At 32.8% G+C, this 18,377-nt stretch overlaps 1 non-coding gene across 1 annotated transcript; it reads left to right on the top strand.

Annotated features, from left to right (window-relative positions):
* The first annotated feature begins 11,794 nt into the window (after positions 1-11,794).
* LOC130458558 (U6 spliceosomal RNA) lies at positions 11,795-11,901 on the top strand. The gene has a single exon (XR_008917974.1). It is a non-coding gene; the product is annotated as a U6 spliceosomal RNA (small nuclear RNA).
* The last annotated feature ends 6,476 nt before the right edge of the window (positions 11,902-18,377 follow it).

Genomic DNA, 18,377 nt, shown 5'->3' with positions numbered 1-18,377 from the left:
ACTGCCTTCCAGTTTTTCCAGCAATTTTTACCAAATAGTGGATTCTTTTCCCCAAAATGTAGATCCTTACTTTTGTCACAGAAGGTTACTATAATATTTTACAACAATTTATTGTATGTCAGTTCTGTTCCACTGATCCACTTTCCTATTTCTTAGTCAGTAGCAGATAGTTTCGATAATTACAATTTAAAAATAAAATTTTAAATCTGGTGCTACTAGTCCACCTTCCTTTATATTTTTCATTAATTCCTTTGTTATTCCTGAACTTTTGTTTTCACAAATGAATTTATTAATATTTTTCTAGCCCAATAAAGTACTTTTTTGATAATATATTGAAATAGCATTGAATAAGCATATTAGTTTGGATTGAATGGTAATTTTAATTATATTGGCTCTGCCTACCCATAAACAATTACTATTTCTCTAATTATTTAGATTTGATGAAATTGTATTAAAGCATTTTATAATAATGTTCATTTATAATTCCTGGGATTCTTTTGGCAGATATACTGCTAGGGATTTTATTTCATTCAGGATTATTTTAAAAGGAGAAATCTCCTTTTAACTTTTCTTATGGAACTTTGTTAATGTTATATAGAAAAACTGAAAGTTATGCTACTTTGCTAAAATTGATAGCTTTGACTTATTTTTATTAAATCATTATTATTTGTCATATATGTCATCATGTAGTCTGTAAAAAGAGGGTAGTTTTATTACCTCTTTGTTCTTTCTGATTCCTTCAAATTCTTTTTCTTCTCTTATTGCTTTTGCTAGCATTCCTAATATAGTATTAAATAATATCAGTGATAATAGGCATCTTTCTTTCACTCCTAATCTTATAGGGAAGGCCTCTAACTTATCTCTATCACAGATAATTTTTGTGATAGTTTTAGGTATATACCTCTTATTGTAAGGAAAGATACACTTATGTATATATACTTTCAAGTGGTTTTAATAGGATTCAGTGTTGTATTTTTTCCAGAGCTTTTTCTGCAACTATTGATATACTCATAACTTTGTTACATTTGCTGTTGAAATAATCAATTATGTTAGTAGTTTTCTTTATATTAATTCCATTATTGTTATTAATATTACATTCCTACATGGCTAGTATAAATTCTGCTCTGTTAGTGTATAATTTTTGATATATTATCATAGTCTTCTGGATAATATTTTATTTATGATTTTGTATCTATATTCGTGAATGAAATTGGCTTATAATTTTCTTTCTCTTCTTTAATTCTTTCTAGTTTAGGTATGAAAGTAGTATTTGTTTCATAAAAAGAGTTTGGCAGGACTCCTATACATATTGTTCTAAATATTTTTTAAAATATTAGAATAAATATTTGTTAAAATTCTTTTCTAAATCCATCTAGTCGTGATGTTTTTTTTTTCTTAGTAAGTGCATTTATGGCCTGAGCAATTTCTTTTTCTAAAATAGGTTTATTTAGATAGTCTATTTCTTCCTTGCTAATCTAGGCTATAGTATCTTTAGCTAATCTAGGCTATAGTTTTAGTATCTTTCAATTTCACTTAAATTGTTAATTTATTCACATATAATTGGGCAAAATAACTTAATAATTAGTTTTATTTTATCTTCATTAGTGGTAAATTTACCATTTCCATTTTTGAAGCTAGTGATTGGACTTTCTTCTCTTTTGTTTAAAATATAATAACCAATATTTTATTTATTCTGTTCTTTTGTTTTTCATAAAACCAAACTCTAAGTTTTATTTATTTTCAATAGTTTTCTAACATTAAATTTTATTATTTATTATTATATGATATATAATGTTATTTTAATTATATTTATATAATATATGATATCTATTAATATTATATATCTGCTTTAATTTTAAAGATTTCTATTTTGGACTTAATTCAGGAATTTTAATTTGTTTTTTCTTCAAATTGATATTCAGTAATTTTTCCAAGGCAAAAGAGAAGTAAGGGCTAAGCAATGGGCTAAAGTGACTTGTACTTAGTCATATAGCAAGGAAGAATTTGAGATTAGATTTGAACTCAGAACCTCCTATTTCTAGAACTAATTCTCTACTGACTGACATACCTGACCCCTTTTTTTTCTATTTTTTTTTACAATTATAAAGGTATCTTATTAATCTGTTCTTTCTCCATTTTATTGATATAAGTATTTAGAGATATAAAATTTTCTCTGATTACTGTTTTTACTATATCCCATAGGTTTTATGTTGTCTCATTATTAGCATTTTCTTTTAAAAAAATATAGTTTCTCTGACTTATTCCTTAACCCACTTATTTTTTAATACTAAGTCTATGCTTAATTTTTATTCTGTGTTTCTATGGTCCATTTGTATAAATAAAAATCTCTTACCCTAAAAAAAAAAACTACATTTCCTGGAGCCCACTGACTTCCTGTCATTACATACTTCCTGTAGACAGGGGTCAAATTCAGTGGGTGTGCCTACTCTAGCCTCTTTGGCTTCCTGGCAAGGATAGTGGTGGTAAGTGCAGGGGTTTGAACAGGCTGATTAGCCATGGGCACATGGTTTTTATTTTGCTGCTTTTTATTCCTTTATTTCTAATAATCATTAATACATCTCCTAACATAATATTTTTATTATTTGAGATTAATTTTAATGTTTACACATTAGTAAATATAATTCTTTCGCATTGTGATCTGAAAATAATGCATTTTAGATTTATAGGCAAATTCTATTAAAGGTTAATAAGGAGTTATTACCTTTTGCACAAATGATTCTAAAAAAAAGAAAGAAAATAAATCATACAAAGAAGTAATTATTTCATGAAACAAATATGAAACAAATAAGATAACCAAAAGAGTGTAAAGCAAACAAAAATGATTATAGATCAATGATCATTCATAATACTGATGCATTTTTAAAAGAATAAAAAGAGGAAGAATCAAAAACTTCAGCATCATATCCAAAATTATACTCTCAACAAATTGTATTTACACTAAGAATTAGAAATTTCACTAATCATTCATCTTTAAAGAAAAGGATACAATATCACATTATTGTGTGAATAGATTTATAAAGTTTTTAACAAAGTAAAGCATATACTTTTGCTAAAAATTCTACAAAGCATAGTCATAGAAATACTAAACTAAGATATGTGTATAAAAGAAAAAGCTGCTATTATTTACAATACAGAAATCAAGAAACCTTCCCATAGATAGTAAATTCTCCTTCTTTTTCCCCAATGTTATTTGAAATTTGGAAATATTTCTAGAAATTATAGCTATGAAGTAAAGTCAATATGGAAGAATACAAGTATGATAGCCTGAACCTCTGAAAAGGCCATCCATCTAACTAAAATAAAGCTTGACAACAAATACTAGATTAAGTCATTTTCTTGCAAAAGATGACCTAAAAGATGACCTGTTCCACGATAGTAAGAGGGGACGGCAGTCCATACCAAGGCTATACCTAGGAGCTCCATGCTAGCATACATCTAAAAAAAAAAAAATTGCCTTTCCTTCATGTCAGAGAAGTCTGATTTTCTTCTCTTTTTATGATCTGTTTACAATACTTTATTTTAAAATTTGGGTTAAATACTTGGTTATAGCCTATATAATTTCTAAATTTTTTCCTGTGTCATCTGCTTCCTTTCTCATGTTGTCTTCAGCTTCTGCAAAACTTGCAAAAAATTCCCAATGACTTCATATGGCAACTTGTGATATGTTGAAACCTCCATAGTGAAAGTTAGAATGTGAAAGGGATCCCTGTAATTAACAGAGGGAAGGCACTAAAATTAAGGGTTAGGGAAGTCTTCCTTTAGAAGGTGGGATTTTAATTATGTAAAAGAAGTCAGGAAAGGCAACAAACAGAAAGAAGGAAGTAGAATACTGCTTCCATTGGGACAGACTGAGAAAATGCCTGTGACCAAGAGAAGAAATGCCTCATTCATGAAGCAGCAAGGAGGGCAGTGTCACTGGATCTGAGTATATGGTGGTGAGAATAAAGGGTAAGAAGCTTGGCAAGGTAGGAAATGTCTAAGTCATGAAGGGCTTTGAATAACAAGCAGAGCATTTTTGTAGTGAGGGGGTTTATATTCTCTTTCACAATTCAGTAAATTATGAAATAATAAAGATTGTACTTATTGTTGAATATCTCCTATGAAAATCCTCATTGAGACTTCTTATAGTTCACAGATATATGAATTTAATAGTCTGTATAAATGGAAAGAGAATATTTAGGTTGAAAGTTGTTGACTGTAAGAAATATGTTTTTTTTTTCCATATTTTCCCCTTATTCAGACACCTGGAATGTCAAATTCACCTCACAATTGTGTTAACTCCACCATAAATCACTAGAGTGTATACTTAATCAAACAAAGTTGTTTTCCCTTTCTTTTTAATCTTTAATAACATTGCTACCACCTTTATAAGCATATGTAGGATTGTGACTGCAAGTTGCTGCGTAATCGTTCCATTGTTCTTGGTGGTCAAAAAGATTGGTTATAAAGGTAGCTGTTGGCCCAGTGGTAAAGTGCTAGGCTTAGAGTTAGGAAGAGCTCATTTCAAATGTGGCATCAGATATTAATCAGCTGTGTGGCCCTGGGCAATAAATTCAACCTGTTTGCCTTAGTTTCCTCAACTATAAAATGGGGATGATAATAGTACCTACCTCATAGAATTGTTGTGAGGGTCAAAAGAGATAATATATGTAAGAAGACCTTAGAATACTGTCTGGCACATAATAGGTACTATACAAAAGCATATTCCCTCCCCTATAGGAATATTTCTTCTGTTGTCCTACCCTCCACTGATTCTTTCTTCTTTATGAAAAAAAAATGTTAGATCAAAAATTATGAACAAGCAATTTTCAGATGAAATCAAATCCATCAATAATGACTTGAAAAAAATGTTCTAAATTACTCTTAAATTGAGAAAATCAAATCAAAACAGTGCTGAGGTTGTGGGATATATCAGGAAAACTATAGGAAGACAAGCTACCTCAAAAGTAAGGCTAGTAGAATCAATAGAACATTATATATAATAACCACAACTAAATATTGAGAAAGTATATCTCTTTACTTTCATTGTAGAGGTGAGATAACATGAATGTGGAATACCACATAGAGTGTCTCATACTATTGTTGGTTGGTTTTGTGGAACTACTTTTTTTTTTTCTTTTCTAATCTTTGTTGCAAAAAATGACTTGATGAATAATGGATAAGTGGGTAAGAATATATTTAGAAATCAATGTAATATTTAAAAATCCTTAAAATAAAATTCAAGAAAACCCCTTAAAATCCTCTATACTTCTGGATTTCTAGTGAATCTTCATTCCATCTAGTATAAGTCAGTAACAGTGGTATTTTCCCCTCACATAATTTTTTGTAATTTTAAGTGTAAAGGGGTGAGAATTATATTAAATATTTATAAAATTCCCATAACCAATTAAGTTAAAGCTGATGTTTTGAAGGGAAAGTTTCAGTATTTGAAAGAAAATTTTCCCCTCTTATTTCTAATATTTAATAGTCATGTAAGAAGGGCTAAACTATTATGCTGTCTACTTAGAACACTTTAATATATCCAGATTTCTTCCCACAACATGTAATGTATAATTTGGGTTCAGTATCCCATAATGACTGTCCCATTCTTTGAATGAGTCTAGATATAACCTCTGGAATTCTGATTGAACAAGGAGAGTAGTGAAAAGGGGAAATGGATTTCCACATTTTCTTATAGCTTACAAATGTAGCCATGCCCCAGACTTTGTTTTTCAACACAGGAGATAAAGAAATTACCTCCAAGTCAACAATCTACATCTTTCTTTGCTCTCCAGTTTACCTGTTCATCTCAGAGGCTGCATTCAGTCCAAACCATTATTGAGTCCATTGCCCAGCAGGAACTGTGTCAGATCCTAATGCTGATGCTATTTCCAAATCTGGCTGCTGCCTTTTTCTGTCTGTGCTGTTAGTAGCCATGCTGTTGCTATCAGTTGGTCCATCTGTGTAATCTGGGATGAATCCAGACTCATAAATACTTATTTATGTAAGAGAAATGTTCTCTGTCTCTCTGTGTGTTTCTGTCCCGCTGTCTCTCTCTCTTTCCCTCCTCTCTCCCTTCTTTCTTCAAATTATCCCCCTCTTCTCTATCTCCTCACCCTTTTCTCTCTCCCTCTCTCCTCTAAAGAAAAAAATACCTGCAGGAAACATATCTCTTTGGGAAAAAGAAAGTCCTAGCTGTCAATAACTGGCCTAGATTAAGAAATAAATTGACACATTAGTTCAGAATTTGTCTGAGGTAGTTCTATAAGTTTACAAAATTTCAGTCCCAGGATGTTCTGTGTTATCCTTCCTGTCCTCACTGTAGGATGACATATCACTGGGCAGACATTTGAACATCTAGAGAGATATGTAGTTACCCTTCGCTACACATGCAAAAATGAATGATTACTGGCCTCATTAAGGACTGTTGACACATCAAAATAGAGTTGGTTGACTCTGACAAGTGATTAAGTGTGCTGCTGTTTACTTATATTGGCAAAGCAAATTGCTTTTGAAACATACTTTTAATGTGCTAAGAACACCTAATAAACTCTTAGGCAGTGAATGTGTGTTGACATAGGCACAATCTACTAACTTGCTAATGATGAATGAATATTAGCAGATGGAAGGACTTCAGCAATGAACTTCAACTATTATTCTGTGTTAAGATAATCCAAACAATAGTAGAAGAATCTGCATATACAGACATAGCTACTAAGTCTAATGGATGACTGAAAGCTCCTTGAGTTTAGTGGTAGAGTCAAAAGAGAGCTGGGCCCAAAGACAAGAGAGGTCTGCTTTTGAATTCTAATGCTTAGGAGATGCTTCATCATAGACAAGTCACTCCACCTCTCCCCACCTGCAGTTTCCTAAGCTATAAAAGGAAAATAAAAAGACTTATAGTACCTATTGCAAGGGATTGTTGTGAAAATCAAATAAATGTAATACTTTGGGGGGAGGGCTTTAATATCGTAAAATTCACATTGTACACAAAAACTGACATTGGTCCACTTTACTCCAACCTAGCTAAGTTCAGACAGAATTGCCTCTAGATTAGCAATGGAACATTAGATTTTTTCAGTGACAACAATCTCAAAGACCATCTACTAAAGTGTAACAGAAATGTGTCTTCTTCATTGGTGAGGGAGTGCTAAGATTGGTAAAATCACAGGTTCTTGAAATTGCTAAGAAAGAGTAAGAAGTGTCCCATTTATGCCTCCCCTACTGCCAGTTTGTAAGCCTGGTCACAGTCATATGGCAGAGTCCTAAATCACCCTTCCACTGTCTCTGTAAGCATGAAGCAAATCTCAATATGGCCAATTCATTCATTCTGGTTATTTCAACAATCAATGTGGATGGCTGTGTGATTGATTTGGTTTCAGTGATTAAAATCAATAGCCCCAAATAAGTGGATCAAGCCATGCTGTGTTCCATCTCATCAGCTGTGTATAAATAACACCTATTTGGGGACACAGTTTGCCTTAATTATATAATATTGTATTTTAGTCATTGGATCAAGTGTCGGCTATTTCCAAAAGCAACCACACATATCTAATGCCATATATAATATAAAGGTGCAATAGGCTGCTGATGAAGAAAACCAAAAAAAAATGTAGCTTTCTTTAAAAATACCAAATTCCTTCACTATTTCTTCCACCTTCTGGAATACATTGAATAATTGGAAAGGCAATTGAATGATGTATTAACTGTTCTATTTTTATCACACAATAACCTCAATAGATATTTAAATAGCTGAAGTCTCCTATTACATGTCTATATGGTCTTACTTCCAGAAGTCTTTCCACTTCCTCCTTATGGCTGTCTGCTCTTCCTCCTTTTCAAATTGGAAGCTTCTCATTTTAAGGCTCATATATTCATCAAATATAGTCAATTACTCATCTCTTTGAATCTAGAATGAATGGTATTTTAAATACTGATTATTCAGTAATAACCATAGAATGATATAAATTAATGCTTTTTAGAGTGGCTAGGATCCTCTGACACCCAACTAGTCTTAGCAATATATAAATAGAAAACCTTGTAACAATATCCCCATCAAATTTAGCTTCCTGGTGAAGGTTTCCTAATATGAAAATCAACCTTCCCTACAGAAATTCATTCTATTTTTTACCTAAACCATAATTTTTAGAAAGTTTTTTTTTTCCTTATATGGATCCCAAATCTGCCTTTGTGTAGCTTTCAATGACAACTTATAGTTGTTGTTTTTATTCTTATTTTTCATTCTTCTTACCCTTATATCAGATACACTATGTATTATTATAATAAGAGTTAGATATTGTATAGAAACTATGGCTTGCAAAATATTAATTTTGCCCTCTGAGATAAAGCAAAATAAGCTCAATTCTGCTTTAGTTCACAATTCTTTCAAATGCTTGAAGATTGTGAGATTACTACCCCTAATCCAGGCTAAATATCCCCAGTTCCTTCTATGTATAGAATGATCTCAAGTTTTCTCATCATCCTTGTCACTCCTTTTTAGAGCTGAATTCCATCTTTGTGATTTTATGACTGCATACCATTAATCATATTATTGCAACAGGAAAGAAGAACCCTCCCCCTTAGGAAGTAGGAGAGGACTTCACTGCAAACTGAATAGAGTGTCTTAAACTCAAGCATGGCCTATTTCTAAAAGCATATAGGGGATACACCCTTCTTCCTCTCTAAATGGACAAAAAATTATTATTATATCTAATTTGCTGATAATAGGAAGAACTATTAACCAAGGTGCTCACTCACTTGAATCCAAATACAGATATGGAGATAAAATATAGTATGATGAAAAAACTACTCGAAAGGGAACCAGAAGAGCAGACGTTGACTTTCAGCTGTGAAACCTCTGAACCATGGGACATTGAGATAGTCATTATACATTCTTGGGGTTCAGTTATTTCAACTTTAGCAAATAGCTAAAGTTTATTCTACTGTTTCCATTCAAGGATTTTTTGTGGGAGCCCATACTGTTTTTATCTAATTTAAACATTGGGTGTTTCATAAAGAAATTTCTCTTTTTTCTATCAAAACAAACATTTCCAAGGTGAAGAAGAGTTGATTTTGAAGTAAAGCATTTAATAATCCCCCTCATATTCAAAATGTTCTTCTTAGTAAAAAAGTATTTTTCTCATGTATGAAGAGGTTTTCTCTTTGCTTTGCATCCAAACTTATATTCTTCATTGCTGAAGTTCTTCTTTCTCTGTAAAAACATTAAAAAATAAAAAATGCCTGTTTGTCAAATCATAGAATATCAAAGACACAGTATTTTTCAGTCAAATGCCACAGCCCTCCAGAAATTTCTTCTTCAAAGTCTCTGACAAAGGACTTACCCATTTCATACTTGTAGAACTCACAATGAAGATGGTGGACTAAAGCAATGACTGCCTTGAGGTAAGCAACAAAAGTGCTTAAAAGCAAGCTGGAGCCTGCTAAAGTCAAGAACAGTGTCAACAGGAACAATGGGCAGCTAATGACATTTTTGGAACAAGTAACAGAATGTAGCAGAGCAGAATCCCAGAGGGAAGGCAGAGGTAGTAGTCATAGTGGTGAAATGAAAGTGGTTGAAAGGTTAGACAGAACCTGTAAAAGAATCAGGATCAGGAACTGCAATGCTTCCATCTTTTGGAATCTTCTCTAGACTCTTGTTACTGGTGTCATGAGTTTCTTGCAGGTGATAGAAAAAAAGATAAAAATTATTCACCTAGAATTATCTTTTCTCTTGTTAAAGAGACTGAAATATTAGTTACTTTCTATTTTTGTTTATGCTAGAACACATATTATATGTTGGAATATTCATTGGAATGACATCTCAAATAATATCATCAAAGAAAGTGTGGTAAAAAAAGAAAAGATGAACTTGTTATTTGGTGAGAGAGAAGGGCAGATAAGATACATTTTACATTCCCCAAATGAATCCTTGCAACATCAGCTCACCATCACCAACCCCAGCATTGTAGGAGATCCTCATCATGTGAACGTATGGAATAAGTATATGAATGAAAACCACAAAAGATAAGCAGGCCTCACTAGATTATGAACTATATCATGGAAAGAATAACTGTATCAAAAAAGTCAAAGACCCATGTTTGTACTGGAGTTAATATTGATTGTAATATTTGGTTTGTGTATAAGAATGAAGATGAATTTATTACTAGGAGAGTGATAGAAATGAACCCATTTCTTTCAGAGACATTTTAATTTTCAAAAGAGATTGTGGGGAGGGGACCATAAAGCAATGAGAAAATTTAGAACTGAGGCATCTCCAAGATGTGAACTTTGCTCTGTTTAAGCTTCCAGGATCTTTGATTATAAATGGTATTTTAGAGATGAGTTTATTCATATACAAGTACATGTTTAACCAGATGACCTTTGAAGTCTTTATTCCTAAAGTTTAGTGATTCCATGATTAGGATTAATATAATCATAGTCATATTACAATAAGAACAAACATTTATCAGGTATCCGCTATGTGTAAAGCAAAATACTAAGGAACATCTTTTATACCTAATGGGAAAATATTTTGAAAAAAGACTTCAATTTAGGTGAATTAAATTACTATAAATAATTATAGAACCACAAATAATTACTATCCAAAATGCTCTCATGCTATATTTGGATATGACAGAGGTACAAAAAGTAGAATTACTTTTTATTTTGCATTCACAGAACATCCTTCATACTTTATCTCCTTGATTTGGTACGACATTGAAATTGTTTTTGATACAAAGGAATCATATATTCTAAAGGGGATTGAAAAGGGCCCCAGCTTAGCAGGGGCTAAGAAGCCATCATCATCATAATTTTATAAAAGATGAGAAATAGAATAGTTGATCAGTGGAACAGTTTAGGTATATAATACAAAGAAGAAAAGAGCATAGCAACTTACTTATTGATCAATCCAATGATTCAGATATTGGGGCAAGAACTATTTGATGAAAATCTTTGGAAAAATTGGAAAGCAGTCTGTCAGAAACTGGTCAGAAACAAGCATCTCATACCATATACCAAATAAATACAAAATATATACATGAAATAGGTGTAAAAGGTGATCTCTTAAATAGTGGAGGATGGAAAATTTTACCTTTCACATTTATGGGTAGAGAAAAAGTTTATGACCAAACCAGATTAATATGAGAGTCAACTATTTTGATCAAATGATTTTAATTGTACAAACAAAACAAATTCAGCAAAAATTAGAAGAAAAGCATGAAGCTGAGAAAAATATTTACAGCATTTCTCTGATAAAGGTTTCAATTTTCAAAAATATAGGGAACTAAGCCTAATTTATGAGGAGAGCATTTTCCCCAATTAATAAATGACCAAAAGATACATACAGGCAATTTCTAGCAATATTCACAGAAAATAAATACTGGAAATCTCTAGTTATTAGAGAAATACACAATAAAACAACTCTGAAGTATGACCTCACATGCATTAGATTGACTAAAAATGACACAAAAATCAAAATAACAAATGATTGTGGGATATGGGAAAATAGCTACGATAATGCTCTGTTGGTAGAATACTGAATTAGTCCAGACATTCTTAAAATCAGATTGGACCATGCCCCAAAAGCTATTTCACTGTGCAAACTTCCGACTCAGCAATACTACTAATAGACCATTACCAAAAAGAGATCAAAGAAAGAGGGAAAAGATTCATAGGTACTCACATACTTATTGCAAACTTTTTTTTTGGTGGTAGGGCATCTATTGGGGAATAATTAACAAGTCATGATATATGAATGTAAATGAATGCTATTGTGTTATAAAAATTAGGAAGGGTGCTCACTTTGGCAGCATATATACTAAAATTGGAACAATACAGAGAAGATTAGAATGGCCCCTGCTCAAGGATGACATGCAAATTCATTAAGCATTCCATATTTTTATTAGGTGAACACAGAATTGTATATGTGTAAGATCTTTGGGAAAGGAAAGGTTTTAAGACCAAGGAAGAGTTAGAAAAAATTACAAAATGCAAAATAAATAATTTTGATTACATTAAATTAATTTTTTTGTACAAATAAAACCAATGCAATCAAAATTAGAAGGGAAGCAACAAATTGGGAAACAATCTTTATAACAAAAACCTCTGACAAAGGTCTAATCACTAAAATTTATAAGGAGCTAAATCAATTGTACAAAAGATCAAGCCATTCTCCGATTGATAAATGGGCAAGGGATTGGAATAGGCAATTTTCAGGAAAAAATAAAAACTATTAATAAGCACATGAGAAAAATGTTCTAAATCTCTTATAATCAGAGAAATGCAAATCAAAACAATTCTGAGGTATCACCTCACACCTAGCAGATTGGCTAACATAACAGCAGAGGAAAGTGATAAATGTTGGAGGGGATGTGGCAAAATTGGGACATTAATGTATTGCTAGGTGGAGTTGTGAATTGATCTAGCCATTCTGGAAGGCAATTTGGAACTATGCCCAAAGGGCACTAAAATACTGACTGCCCTTTAATCCAACCATAGCATTGCTGGGTTTGTACCCCAAAGAGAAAATAAGGAAATAGACTTGTAGAAGAATATTCATAGCCACACTTTTTTTTTTTTTTGGTGGCAAAAAACTGGAAAATGAGGGGATGCTCACCAATTGGAGAATGGCTAAACAAATTGTGGTATATGCTGGAGATGGAATACTATTGTGTTCAAAGAATTAATAAACTGGAGGAATTCCATGTAAACTGGAGTGACCTCCAGGAATTGATACAGAGTGAAAGGAGCAGAACCAAGAGAACAATGTACATAGAGATTGATACACTGTGGTACAATCTAATGTAATGAACTTCTCTACTAGTAGCAATACAATGATCCAGAACTATTTGGAGGGACAGATGAGAAATAACACTATCCACATCCAGAGAAAAAAACTGTGGGAAAAGAAACACAGAAGAAAAACAACTGCTTGATCACACAGGTGGATGGGGAAATGACTACGGAAGTAGACTCTAAAACAGGGGTCCCCAAACTATGGCCCATGGGCCACATGTGGCCCCCTAAGGCCATATACCCAGCCCCCACTGCATTTCCAGAAGGGGCACCTCTTTCATTGGTGGTCAGTGAGAGGAGCACTGTAAGTGGCGACTTGCTCAGGTACAGTACTACTTCCGATGACATAATTCTTTGCGTGGCACCTTAGAATGAGGCACCACGCAAAGGATTGTGTGGCTGCACAATGGAAGATGTCAGAATGCTGAGTGGCGTACTGGGGGAGGGAATTCCACACTGTATATATTGCTGCCTGGTTAGGGTTAGGGTTAGGGTTAGGGTTAGGGTCAGGGTTAGGTTTTTATAGTCTGGCCCTCCAACAGTCTGAAGGACAGTGAACTGCCCCCCTGTGTAAAAAGTTTGGGGACCCCTGCTCTAAAAGATCACCCTAGTGCAAATATTAGTAATATGGAAATAGGTCTTGACCAAGGACACATGTTAAACCCAGTGGAATTGCAAGTCAGATACAGAAGGGGGTGGGGAGAGAGGAAGGAAAGAGCATGAGTCTTATAATCATGGAAAAAATATTCTAAATCATCTAATTAAATAATATTTTAAAAATAAAAGAAACTAGGAAGGGATGATTTCAGAGAAACCTAGGAAGATATAAATTGACCGTGAATGAAATAAACAGAAACAGGAGAACAATTTACAGGATAACAGAATTGTAACAATAACCAGCTATGAAAGACTTAGTCATTCTGATCAGCACAATGACCCAATTCAATTCCAAAGGACTCATGACAAAAACTGCCATCCACCTCCAGATGGGGGGAAAAAAGCAAAAAAAAAAAATGATGGACTCAAAGTGCAAATATAATCTTTTTTTCTCTTTCCTTTTTTTCCTCACATTTTTTTCAGAATGTGAAAAATTATTTTGCATGACTTAGTATTTGTAATAGAATTTATCTTTATTGTTCTCTCAATGGTTAGGGAAGGAACAGGAAAAAGAAGAAACACTAGAATTGAAAATTGAATTAAGAAAATCAAAAGGAAAGGATCCCCTAAATTAACCAACATATTCAATGCCATATCCACCAAACTACCAAAAGCATTATTTCATACAGCTAGAAAAATAATAATAATAATTCATGTGGAATTATAAAAAGGTCAAGAACATCAAGGGAATTAATGCAAAAAAAATGGTTGGAAAGTAGCCTAGCCATACCAGACATCAAAATATATTATAAGGCAGTAATTTTCAAAACAATCTAGTACTGGGTAAAAAATAGAGTAGTGGATCAATGGAATAGATTAGGTGCACAAGAGATAGTAGTCAATGACTATAGTAACAGTGTTTGATAAACCCAAAGACCCAATCTTTTTATTAAAATTAATTAATTTTTTAATTTAGAATATTTTTCCATGGTTACATGATTCATCTTCTTTCCCTCCCCTCTTATCTCCCACCTCCATGAGCTGATGAGCAATTCCACTGGGTTATTTATATATCATTGTTCAAAATCATTTTATTATTTGCAATAGAGTGATCATTTAAAGTCAAAATTTCCTATCATATGCCCATCAAACCACATGATTGATCACATGTTTTACTGCTGCTTTTCTACTCCAATAGTTCTTTCTCTAGATGTGGATGGCATTCTTTCTCATGAATTCCTCTGAATTGTTCTGGATCACTGTATTTCTGCTAATAGAAAAGTCTATTACATTTGATTATGCCACAATGTATCAGTCTCTGTGTACAATGTTCTCCTGGTTCTGCTCTTTTCACTCTGCATTAATTCATGGATGCCAAAAAGCCAATCTTTTGAAAGAAAATCTCACTACCTGAAAATATCTGCTGGGAAAAATTCAAAACAATATGTCAGAACAAGACATAGACCAACATCTCATATCACACAACAAACAGTCAAAATGTATGCATGTTTAGAAAGAAAGGGTAAATAAATCAGGGGAGTGTGGAGTAGTTTACCTGTCAGAAATATGAATAAAGGAAGAATTGGTGACCAAATAAGACATAAAGAATTTTATGTGATGCAAAATGGATTATTTGGATTAAATTAAAAAGATTTTACACAAACAAACCGATGCAAATAGGGAAACAAAGTAGGAGAAAAAGTTATGGCAAATGTCTCTACTAAAGGACTCATTTCTCAAATATATAGACTACAGTCAATTTATAAGAATGCAGGTTGTTAACCAATTGAAAAATGGTCAAAGGATATGAACAGAGAGTTCTCAGATGAATAAAGTAAAACTATAGTCAAATGAGAAAATTCTCCAAATAATAACAATTAGAAAAATGCATATTAAAGTAACTCTGAGGTAGCAGCTCACACCTATAAGATTTGCTAATATGACAAAGGAAGGAAAATGATAAATTTTGTAGGGGATGTGGGAAAATTGGGACACTAATACACACTGCTGGCAGAGTTGTGACCAACCATTCAACCATTCTGGAGAGCTTCAAAATTGTGTTTACTTTGACTGAGCAATATCATTTTTAGGTCTGTATCCAAAAGAGAACAAAGAAAGGGAGACAGGACCTATTTTCACAAAAATGCTTATAGCAGCTCATTTTGTGGGTGGTAAAACTTAGAAACTGAGAGAACATTCATTAACTGGGAAATGGCTGAACAAGCTTTGGTATATGATTGTAATGGAATACTATTGGGTCATAAGAAATGATGAATGGGACAATTTCAGAAAAACTTGAAAATATTTATGAGAACTGATGCAAGTGAAGTGAGCAGAACCAGGAGAATGTTGTACATAATAACAAAAATATTGTATAACTATCAACTATTTCAACTATTATCAGCAATGCAAAGATCCAACATAGCACCAAGGAACCTATAATAAAAAATGCTCCCTACCACCTTAGAAGGAACTGATAAAAGTCTGAATACAGACTGAACTACAAGATTTTCCCCTTGATTTCCTTACTAACTTTCTTTTTTGTAAGTATAATGTGTCTTCTTTGACAATATGACTAATTTGAAAATATTTATTGCATGATGTCATGAGTAAGCTATATCAGATTACTTGTCATCTTGGGGAGGAGGGAGAAAGAGAAGGGAGAGAGAGAAAATTTAGATTAAAAAAATCAGAAAAAAATGTCAAAAATTATTCCTATGTGTAATTGAGAATAAAAAACATAATTTAAAAAGAAAGGAGTCCTAGAAGCTATCTAGTCTGAAAACTGAAATAAAATGCCTCAAAAAACACCAAGAGGAATCCTCTATATTTTGCACAAACATTTTCCATTAAAGGGTAACCTCTATTTATTTGTGTAATTCACTACATTTCTTCACAGCTCTAATGGTTTGGAAGATGTTTCCTTTATGTTGGGCCTAAATCGATGTCTCCTTCTACCCATTGTTCATAGCTTTGTCCTTTGGGGACAATAAAAACAGAACTAATGCTCTTATATTACATACACAAAATACTTTTTACCCTTTTCTCTCCAAGTCATCTCTCCTCCAAGCTAAATATACCCAGTCCCTTCCATAAATCCTTATATGACCTGGGCTCCTCTCAGCAAACAATCCTGGCCAACTATTTCTGGATATACTAGCTAGATTCTCAATTTGCTTCCTAAACCCCATATTATGTCAATAGTCTGCTCAAGTCAAGGAAGAATCTGCCACTTCCCTTTTTCTGGGTACCATGACTCTCTTAAAGGAGTCTAAGATTACATTGGCTTTGTAGTAATATATAGTTAGTTGTTTGTTTGAGTTTTATGAGAGGCTGAACATTATGGTATTAAAAACAAGTTCTATAGGGATTTCCAAAATGTCTCTTCTTCCCATTTATCTGGTGAGTAAAAATAATTACAGGATAACCATAAAGGTATTTATATTATTGATAACTTGCTAGGATACTGATTTGCTAAATATATGAGAAGGTGTGTTGACATATCCTTCATATCTTTCTCTCCCATAAATCAAAACAACTTTAGTTGTATGCATGAAATTCAATGTATTATTGTTAAATATAAGGCATTTCCTACCAGCTGCATTCCTTGGACTACTCCATCATGATCATGTTCCCAAAAAATCTCATCAACAGGAAATTCATAGTCCTAAAAGACTGAAGCAGAATTGGAACTTGTACTTCATCAGGACTTTCACTACTTTCAGTACTCTCTATCCTTATGATGAGAGGGCTGACAGGTAAAGCAAAGAACTCTCCCCAAAGACTGCATTTAAAAATGTTCCCAAGCCAGCAAATCTTTTATTTCCCTTTTAGAGATATTCCTTAGACTTGGCTTCATCATGCCCCTCCTGGCTACCTTCTTTCCCTAATACATCTCTTCCCTTTATAGTTTTCTTTTCTATGTTATCTTCCCTCATTATATTGAAAGCTCCTTGAGGTCAGGGACAACTTCCTGAGTGGAGTTTTACTGGCAGTTCTTCATTCTTTGAAATGGAGGCTGGTGAAGAATGTGTTGATTGGACCTGAGAACCTGTTTCCTGGTGAGGTTGTTCTAAAATCTCTTCCTTTGAACTGAGATGAGGTGAGTGAAAAGCTAACTCTTAACTGCCAGATTTTTCTGAAGAGACTTCCCCAGGTCCTCGGCATTGCCAAGGCCAAAGGACTAACTCTCCCTGTCTCTGTCACAGTGCTTAAGTTATATATCTTACCCTTACTCTATCTGATTTCTTTACTTCATTTTTTCTACATTTTGTAAATAAATTATAAATAAATCTCTTTGAAATAAATTAAATTCCTGGAGACCACACTCTTAAATAATCCAGCCCAACCCCTTTAAAATTAACCTCTTTTAAAATTAACCCCTTTTCCCCCTTACAAAATGAGACCTTAAAGAACTGTTGAAAATATTTTTTTCCTTTTAATTGATTCTCTTTAAATATTTGCTAAATTATTGGGTTTGTTTCTGCAAACTCAATTTTATGTAAGAAAAACTACCTGTTTCATCTTCTGAGAAATTCACTATCCCTCTCTTGATGGAAAACTTTTCTCCTAAATATAGATGTTGTAGATAAGTTACTTTTTCCGGTATCTCTAATTTGTTATTATGTGAACTATTATATATAGATCATGTGAAATGTTGGTCCAAATGTAGCTTCTTCCATACTTCTGTCCAGTTTTTCCAACAGTTTTCATCAAATAGCAAGTCATTATCCCTGTAGCTCAGTGGTATTTTTGTATTTATTACATATTAATCTATTAGATATGTTTTCCTTTAACATATATATATGTATATATACATATAAAAATTTCCTTGATCTATCTCATTTTTTATCCAGTAGAAACTTGTTCTGATAATTACATTTTTGTAGTAGATTTTAATATCAAGTACTGCTACAACCCCTTGTTCATTGTCCCATCTGGCAACATCTTTTTGCACAACTCCTTGAAGATATGCCTAAATGTTC

This window comes from Monodelphis domestica, chromosome 3 (assembly GCF_027887165.1).
Source record: "Monodelphis domestica isolate mMonDom1 chromosome 3, mMonDom1.pri, whole genome shotgun sequence".
NCBI lineage: Eukaryota > Metazoa > Chordata > Mammalia > Didelphimorphia > Didelphidae > Monodelphis > Monodelphis domestica.
Note: the sequence above shows the minus strand (reverse complement) of the source record. Positions and strands in the feature narration are given on the sequence as shown.